Here is a 10,051-nt window from a genome sequence, read left to right on the forward strand (position 1 = left end):
AAATGGAAATAAAGTCTTTGTAAATAGGGAAGGGTGGAGGGGGTGAAGGGAGGGCTAGGAATGGGGAAAAAATAAGAACCAAGATGCATCATGTAAAGGTACAATTCCCAATGAGAAATGTAATTGTGTTGTATACCTACAATGTACCAATAAAAGAATTTAATAAAAAAAAAAAAATTAACCGAGATAATGCTCAGACTAGGATAGCTGACCTAGAGTAAAATCATCAGTAATGATAGTTTGTTTTCCTTCTTGGCTTTACAGGAGTTATTTGCCTTCTGTTTTTAACACATTTGACAGGTCACAATATAGGAAAATGGAATTTGGTATATAATCATGGAGAGAAGGCCATTACTACAATAGCCAAGCAAATGTAAACATTCTCTTTCCAGGTCCCTACCAAGAGGTACTGGGTGGAAATGTGTGTAGGTTTGCCTTTGGGATTTCTTTGTCTCTAACAGGGCTAACACTGAAGGTCTACGGGCAAAGACCTGGCTGTGGAGCTGCTTTTTAAGTTGCTCTCCAAGAGCAGCATGAGTGATCCTGCCTGATACAGAAGGACAGATTCTTCTCCAAGACTGTGAATGCCTCACTCCTATTGGGTCCACTGCACACTTAAAGTAGTGTCTGGAGACTAAAAAGTCCAAAACATGTTTTCTGACTTTCAGGAATGCCCAAGCCAGCCTCGATTCTATCCTCAGGACCTTTGTCTCCGAATATAGCTTGTTTTTTTTTTTTTTTTTTCCTATACAGCACTGCCACCTGCTGGATAACTTGTCACATTGCAGCTGATTACTAACGCTATTGCCTTCGATTAATATTTGATAGTTAAAATCCATATATTCAGATTGTGATTCTTTAGGCAAGGTTGAACTTTATTTTTGCTTTTCAAAGTTTCTTCTCACAGATGAAAATGTAACAGAGATGAGATTATGAGTACACACATACACACACAAATCCGTGTGTGTGTGTGTGCACGCACACAAGAGAGACCCAGGGTCATTTGTGTGGAGGAGGCTTTGTTGATGAATGAAGATGGCAGTGTAACAGCAGTATAAAATGATGCTGAGGTCGAGGCCAGACACAGCCAGGCTTTAGGCCCTTTAAAAGTGATCCCAATGTAGTTGATGGTCTAATTGCAAACTAGCTGTTTATTATAACTCTTAATTCAAACTATAGCTGCAGGAAAAAAAATAAATGAATACTACCATCATTAACCTAGTTTAGTCCCTTTGTCTTCATATTCAAGAAAACTGTTCCTTCTGAAACCTAGAATTAAGAACTTGCCTTTTCAGTGGTTTCAGCTAGGCTTGTAAAGCAAGGTCCCAGTTTACCCTCTCACGTAGGAAAGATCCTCCCAGCAGAATCACAGTCTATGAAGAGGAGGCTGAAATCTAAACTTCTGCCTATTTATTCATTCAAAGTATTCTGGTTCAGGTCATGTTTAATAAGGAGAGAATGAAAAGTTTCACCCTTGCCTACAAGAACAGGTTTTTTTGTGGGGGGGGTTTTGTTTTGTTTTGTTTTTTTGGTACCAGGGATCGAATTTGGGACCTTGTGCTTGCGAGGCAGGTGGTGGAACCAATGAGCTAAATCCCCAGCAAACAAGAACAGTTCTATAGATAAAAGGAGGTCATAGAAAGCCTGAAAACACAAAAGATGCCCCCATAGAAGTGTGTTTCATTCTTGTTGGGCTGGAGTTTTTCCTATACACTATGTGAGGCTCCACTTCTCCCCTCCCTTTACCTAATCCTTCCAAGCACTCTGCATGATGGGGCAGCCCTGGCAGGTGTCCAGTTTATGCCTCCTTCTAGCCAATGGACAGAGCAGGTTAGGGGGAACCAGGAAGAGCAACAAGGGTAATGTAAAGAGAGGTCAACACACTCTCATCTGATGCAGGCACTGCCTGAAATGAAACCTGGCTTTGTTTGTTTGTAATCTTTTTAATTCCTTCATGCTAGGCAAGTTCTAGGCTTTCTTTTTAAGTTTTTCTTTTCTTTCTTTTTTTTTTTTTTTGGTACCAGGGATCGAACTCAGGACCTTGAGCTTGCGAGGCAGGCAGAGGAACCACTGAGCTAAATCCCTGGCCCAGCTAGGCAAGTTCTGTACCATTGAACTATAGCCTCAGACTGGGAAAGAATTTCCATAGCACTAAGTACTTTCAAAAGGGATTATGTGGGCCAGAAGGGCATTAAGCCCATCAGTTCCTTGGGAAGGTGACAAGTGGAAAGGAAGAAGCAATGGTGTGGACTTGGGCAGATCCTCTTTTGCAAGAAAGTGTTTCTCGTCCCCATGTTGGCAGCATAGAACTTTCTCAGCCTCAGTTTTCCCTTGTGCAGACCAGGGATGCAAGTTCCCAGTTTAGAATGTGGTGAGGATGTGCTGTACTAACATGTGAAAGCTTGCCCCACTCTAGAGCCTTTCTCGCAGGCAATATTCAACCTATATTTGGTCTCTTTGGAAGATCTCAGTCTCCTACCCTTCCCCAACCCCTACACATATGTACACATACCTACATCATCCCACATCCCTAAAAATGCCCCTCTGTCAGCTTTCCATCACTGTTACAAAATACATGAGATGAACAATGTAAAAAGAGGAAAGGTTATGTTGTATCACAGTTTCAGAGGTTTCAGTCCATGGTCACTTGACTCCATTGTTTTGAGCCTGTGAGGAAGCAGAGCATCATCAACATGGCGGAAGTACATAGCAAAGTACGCTGTTTGCCTCATGGCAAGGAGTAAGAAAAGGGGGGACAGGGCTCCAATATCATGTGGAAAGGCAGGCACCCAATGATCTATCTTCTACCAACAAGGTCCTACTTCCTGATGTTTCTATCAACTTTCAATAGTGCCAGGGTCACTTCAACACTTGGGCCTTTGGGGGACATTTATGATCTTATTTCAGGTGGCAGCCTCCACCTGCCTGCTTCCATAATCAAATCCTAGGCCTCCAAGTCCAATAGCAACTTTCTCTTCATGCTATGCTATAATTTATTGAGAACTTCTTTCAAGATTCTCCAATATTTCCTTTTCACTAAGACATCAATGGCTGAAGTTGACAGCAACTTTTAGATACTGGTACATTCCTTTCTAAAGTGAATTTTATAATGTTCACATCCTTAAATGAATGGGGCAGAGTCTCACTCAGGTGTCAGCCAGTTCAGGACAGAGTTATGGAGAGGCAGCAAGGCAAAAGAACCTTCCCAGGATCCCTAGAAATCTATGCCAAAGGTGAGAAAGAATACCCTTATCTTAAGAAACCTCTGGAATCAGTGATGGTCTCAATGAGAATATCAATAATTATTTATTGAGCAATGAGTATGTGTCAGACACTTATTGATATGAGTTTTATGTACATTCTAGAATATAATCATTCCAGAAAATATTATATGTACTTAACCCATAAGAAAGTGGGTCCTTAAAGGATTCAATCACTTGTCCAAAGTCACATAGCTTGTTACTACTGGTAAGCCACAGAGCTGGTGTCTCTAGTAATAGTGTGCTAGGGAGCCCCGGCCATTAGCAGGGTCCTCCCAAGAGGCATCTGTGACAGTGGCTCCTGAGTCCTCGGACCTCTTGTGCCATGTGACTCTTCCCACTAAGCACTGAGGGATTTTTAACCTTGACTTAAATCGACTGCAATTCTCTGCCCAGGCTGTGAGGACTTAGCCAGTTCAGACCACCCAGGACCACATCCCAGAGCTGCCTCTGCCTGCTAGGTCCTTATTGCACCCCAGCCCACTCCTGCTCATCAGCTGACCCAGACTAAGCAGAGGAAACAGGACCTGCAAAAGCAATGCATCTGGGACTGGGACCACAGGCTGAGCTCATGAGACTGAGTGGGAGGGGGAAGGAAAAGGGAGGGAGAGGCCGGGATACATCACAGAGGTCAATTTAACACGGACCCGAATCCTTAGGGTATACGTCAAGGCCAAGTCATGTTTTCTGTATACTGTAGTTTGGATTAAAACATTTTGGAGATAGTTGAAAAGAGTGTTTCTGAAACAAACAGCTCGAAGTCAGTGCATTTGTATGTGAAAGGATTCTATCTCATCACACCATGGTTCAGCGCGTGTTTGCAGGAGGGGAGGAGACCTGAGGGTGGGGAGAGGTTTCTCTGTGCTCCTGCATTGGGGAAACTTCCATCTCACAATCTCATCTTCCACCTCACAGAGCATGCACTGCAACCACTATGGTGATGAGGCAAGAAGTTGCTGAGAACTACATAGGAAACTCTGGGGCCAGAGCTCACTGTCCTTTGGCAAGAATTCAGGCATACGGTCAACTTAATTGCAAGAGGCCCTGAAAAAGGAAGCCCACGTGTGGCCAGCAGCAAAGGATCCTAGTATGGTGAACACCAATGTCAGCAGCCTCCACTCCTACCCCACCAACTAAAACAATTCAAAATCCTAGAATTTGTGTTCTCATTCAAGAAAGACCCAGCAGCCACCAGGAATGGTAGTCTCAAGCAGCAGGCTTCAAGTGGGATTTGCCCGCCATGTATATCGTGACCTCCCATATAGGTGGTGTTAGAGCCCTCTTTGCATTTCTCTTATGAATCTTGCTCAGATGGCAATGGACTCTGCTGGTGTTTGGGAGTTGTTTGGTGGGTCTCAGTAAAACTTTCTAGTGTGCTTAAAAATATTGAGATAGTGCCTCAGAAGCCTGGGTTATAAATCTTTCTCCAACTCAAGTAGTTTCCAATTCTTTATTTACCACACAATTGAGATAAGATCTATCTAAGCTGTCAGAATGCTATTACTATGTATTTATTTTTGGCACATTACCCAAAAAGAGTTCAAAGACTTAGGGAACATTAGTATAATAAATTTATATCCATTTCCATATCTTTGTTGATGTGAAGTGGTTTTCTCAATGCTAAAAGAGAAAAGCCATATCATTTTAGCAATAAATAATATTCAGCACCCACTGTCATAAATAGATCATCTAGACAAAAAATCAACAACAAAATACTAGAACTAAACCAAGCTTTTAAACAAATGGACTTAATAGACATCTACAGAGTGTTCCACCCCACAAAATGAGAATATACATTCTTTTCAGCTACACACAGGTCATTCTCCAAAATAGACCACATACTAGTTCTTAGAACATGTTTAAGTAAGTGCAAAGAAATAGAAGTTATCCCATGTATATTATCAGCCCATAGTGCAATTAAACTGCAGATCAATAGCATAAGAAACCACAAGAACTTCACAAACATATGGAAATTGAATAACACTCTCATGAACAACCAATGGGTCACAGAGGAAATTAAAGAAGAAATTAGACAGTTTTTGCAATTAAATGATAATACCAGTACAACATGCAGGAATCTATGGGACACAATGGAAGCAGTTCTAAGACGGAAATTCATAGCAGTGAATGCCCACACTAGGAAAACAGAGTGAGCTCAAATAAACAATCTAATGCTGAATCTTTTTTTTTTTTGAGAAGTATAAAAGAATTTTTAAATTTACAATCAAGTTCTGTTTGGCAACATAATTAAGTAAATAAAAGATGTGCCCTGGCCTGTGAACTTCAACTCCTCCCAACATGAGCTCTCTGGATGGCAGTGGAGGAGAAATGAAGGCCTGAAAAGGAGGAAGGGCACCTCGCTCCCCTTCCTATTCCAGCACTCACATCCCCAACTGTCCAGGGAATGAGTGTGGGGGAAAAAAATAAAGTGCAAATCATGACGTGATAAAATATGGCATTTCAGACACAGAATTGAAATCCTATATACAGGTAGATGGTGAAGATAACTGTTTCCTAGCCTTCGTCACAGCCTCTGGATGGGGAAGGACACCACCCCAGCCCTGGACAGGGCTTTCCTCAGCACACACCGAGGACGCGACCTGCAGCCTGACAGAGTGTGGCCGGGGTCACCGCTGCCAGCCCCAGGATTGTACACTCGAGGCCTGATTCCTTGTCACCAGCATGAAGGTTGTGCGCACCCACGTGCCGGGCATCTGCAGTGACACAGGAACACACTTCACTGGAAAAGATTGGCCATGTCCTCTCTGTCTCAAAACTTCTTAAGCCAAATTGATATTTATTTCCTCACTGAGAAATGGACATGAAGAAGCACTGGGGAAGGGAGCCAGGGGCTCCGAAGACCAGTTGGAGAGTCCTAAGGACGTTTCAGCAGTAACAAGACATGATCCAGAGAGGCCTGCGACCATTCCCACCATCCAGCCAGTGCCCCGAGGCAAGGGGTGCACATCAAGCCACAGTGACTTTGGGAAGATGGGGAGCTCCAAGGACCGACACCCAGCTGTGCACGGTGTGCTTGGCACTGCTGTCCAAGGAGGCCCCCTGCTTCCCAGTGAGGTATGGAAGACCAGAGCTAGTAGTGTTTCCTGCCCAGACAGGGGCCACTGGGCCAAGCTGCCTCGGTGTGGACTCTCCCAGCCCAACCATCAGCATTCTCAGAAGCCCCACCAGAGGAAGGCCAAATTCCCCACGCAAGAGCTCTTCTCATCACTGCCAGGACAGGAGCATGGGAGTTCCCGAGCCTCTCCTGAGTCATGGCTGTGCCCACAGCACAGCTTTGCTGCCTTTGTCCACGCTGACAACGTGCAGGCTGGAGGGGGCCCACAGGCCACCGCGTTGATGGAGGAGCTGTGGTGCTTTGACAGTGTCTTCTCCACTTTCCCTGTGAGCACACTCTAGACATACAGCAAACCCTCGGCCAAGCCTGCTGCCACGTAACTGCCATCAGGGCTGAAGATCACTCTGGTCCAGTCTGAGCTGCACTTGAAGCCGGGTACACTGAAGGTCTGCTTCACGGTGCTTGTCTGCAGATTGATAATTTGCAACAGGTCATCACGGGAGCAGCTCAGCAGCTCAGTCTGCTCCAGGTTCAGGTCCAGGGCAGTGATCTTCCCCAGCAGCTCCGTCTACCAGACCACACTCTCTGATTGATGTCCCAGAAACAAATTTTCTTGTCAAAATGCCCGCTCATCACACATTGCTCTGTGCAGACAATATCATTGCAACTGGATCCTGCAAACACTGTCTTTATGCAGACTTTGCTGCGCAGGTCCCAGAGTTTGAGGGTCCGGTCATGACTTCCTGAGACGATCCGTGCGTTGTCCAGCAGGAACTTAGCAGACAGCACTTTCCCACTGAGGCCTGTGAGTGTGTGCCGTAATCAATAATCATCCACAGTCCAGATTCACCTTGCAAAGTCATTTGAAGCTGCTAAGAGGTAAACTCCAGCACTATCAAATTCAATGCTTGTAATTCCAGCATTACTGCCAGATAGGGCAAATACTCCAAATACTTCCCACAGCTTGACGTGCCGGTCCATGCCTCCTGCGGCCAGCAGCCAGGAGCTGAGGCTGAACTGCACGGCATTGACTTCCCCATCGTGTGCATCAAAGACACACAAGGCAGTAGTCAGCACTCTCATGTCTTTACCAGGACCAGGATGAGCATCCACAGGTACGTCCTGGGGGACTGGGAAGAAAGAGACAGAGCGTCTCCCAAAGATATTAGTGATAGAACCCAGAAGGCCTCCAGCAGGCTTGGAGAGTCACTTAGAGGCGGCTCTGCTGATGCCTTGCACAGGAGAGGTCTCCTCTGTGTGATCAGAGGTCTCATCCATGAAGACATCAATGTCGTCATCCTGTTCTACTGGCAGAGGCTCCTCCGCTGCTTCCACAAGCTCCGTCTGTAGTCGCGCTTGCCGCCGCCTGGAGTCCTTTTCGTTCTCAGCATTAAGGAAGGCGGTTGGCCTCCTGGGCCTTCTCGGCCATCCACCTGGTGACCAGCTCCTGGTTCTCCTCGGTAGTTTTCCTCAATTTCTCCTCCAAGGCGGTGAAGGTGATCTGCAGGGCTCGTATTCGTCCTTCAAGGTCTGGTTGGCGATCTCGAGGACCTGGAGCTTGCCGCGCAAATCCAGGCACTCTGTCCATGTCAGAGACAGTCTGCAAACATTCCGCGATTTTTGCTTCATTCATCTGTATCTCCCTGTCCTGCTGCTGCATCTGGTTATTCAAGTCAATCACCAACTGAGCTAACTCCCCACGTTTCTTGTGTAATTCAGTCAGTTCTTCCTGGTGTTTAATCCTCAGCTGGGCCATTTCCTGCAGTTGACTGTCATTCCATGTGCCATCGTGTCCAGGACTTACTTCATGCCGGTTTGGTACATCATGCTTTTCAGCTTGTAGTTTCTGGCCCAACACTGAATGAAGATCTGACTTTTCCAGCAACTTGTTATACTGCAGGATGATCTCCTTGAAGGCTTGCCTCAGCAGCCGGTCGCGGTGCCTCAGCTCCTCCGCAATGTGGCGTTTCCAGCGAGGGAAGTCAGCAGCGAGGAGGCCCGACAAAATGTCGCGCACGCTGCGCTGGAGCCTCAGCACCGCTGATCCAAGTGGAGTCTGGAGGCTGCTGCCTGCACCATGTGGCGACCAGTGGACTCGAAAAAGGCCAGCAGCTCCAGAGCTCACTCCCACACACAAGCCGCCTCAGAGGCCATCTGGGACGGTCTTCGGCAGCGAGGGAAATAGTTTGGGTGCAAACAGGAAGTCCTGCCTCCTCTGACCACGTAATGCTGAATCTTAAACTCCTAGAAAACTAAGAGGAAGACAAACCCAAAGCTTGTACAAGGGAGGAAATTATAAAGATCAGAGTAGAAATCAATGCAATGGAGACTAAGAGAACAATACAAAAAATCAACGAATTGAAGAGTTGGTTTTTCAAAAGAATAAATAAAATTGATAAACCCTTAACCAACCTTATCAAAAAAGGAAAGAAGGCCAGGGATTTCGCTCAGTGGTTCTACTGCCTGCCTTGCAAGTTCAAGGTCCTGAGTTTGATCCCCAGTACCAAAAAAGAAAAGAAAGAAAGAAAGAAAGAGAAAAGAAAAGAAAAGAAGAAAAGAAAAGGCTTAAATCCATGCAATTAGGAATGAAAAAGGCGAAGTCACAACAGATCCAGCAGAAATCCAGAGGATCATCAATACCTACTTGGAGAATGTGTACTCTAATAATATTCAGCAATGGATCCATAAAGTGCCTCACTCTCTCTTTAACAAAAGCAATTCCACTGAAACTATACACTTTATTTAACTTTAATAATTTCTTTATCAAAATTTATCATATAATTTTAATACCTATATTGTTCCATTCATAATTCTGTACAATATTTAAATTTAAAAATAATCTCTACTAGACCTATGATTAAATGTCTTTTTAGCCTCTGAATTTATGGTACTATGACTTGTCATCTTTTTGTTTTTATCTTCCTATATTTTATCCTGGGTATTGCTTCTGAGAAATGTGGACTGTTTATATGCAATGTTTATAACTAGATTAACAGGTTTTATTTTAATTTCACAGCTCTCTTAAGTTCCATATTAAAACCAACAATTTTTAGTCTTTTGCCATAATTTAACTTCATATTTTTAAGTACTTAAATTTTCATCTTTTCTATTCTAAAACTAAACTCATTCGTTAATAATTTTCAGTGTTCTTAGTTTTCTCATTCCTTTCTTATATTAGTAAAAATCTCTTTATATTAATTACTTTTCTTCTAAATTTTATTCTACTATATCTCTAACTAATTGCTTCATATCTTCCATTTAGCTTTTAGGGCCACATATCTTTTAGTTATTCTTACTCATTTTCATTATTATGACTCCTCTAACCCAGTTTTGGTGATGGGTTTTTCACCTACTTGTAAGCAGAGTGGTTTGTCTCCTTTTATGGCATCATGCTGTATTATTCTCTGGGTACTGGGCTCATCACAGGACCAGGAGGAAAGAATTTTAGCAAGGATGAGAAGAAAATTGGTGTGACTAGAGAGAGTGAAAGGTACCAGGATGGGAAATAGCTGCAGAAGACATGGGAGAGGGAGGCACATCCAGATCATATGTGCCCAAATCTCTCCCCATAACACCCCAGAGTTAGCAGTCTTGCCTGTTCTCACAGCCCTGGTGTTGCCAATCAGTTTTAGATTCTTTTGCTCCATACAGGTGGAAATCATGAATCAGCAAAGAGCAGCTCTATCAGTCATCCTAATGTCACCAGATGATAGTG

General features: G+C 44.2%; 1 pseudogene; it reads right to left on the reverse strand.

Annotated features, from left to right (window-relative positions):
* Positions 1-6,292: 6,292 nt before the first annotated feature.
* Positions 6,293-8,338, reverse strand: LOC101716668 (autophagy-related protein 16-1 pseudogene; annotated as a pseudogene).
* Positions 8,339-10,051: the final 1,713 nt, after the last annotated feature.

Source organism: Heterocephalus glaber, unplaced genomic scaffold (genome assembly GCF_053883595.1).
Source record: "Heterocephalus glaber isolate CG9 unplaced genomic scaffold, H.glaber_assembly_v1.0 deba00000546, whole genome shotgun sequence".
NCBI classification, from domain to species: domain Eukaryota; kingdom Metazoa; phylum Chordata; class Mammalia; order Rodentia; family Bathyergidae; genus Heterocephalus; species Heterocephalus glaber.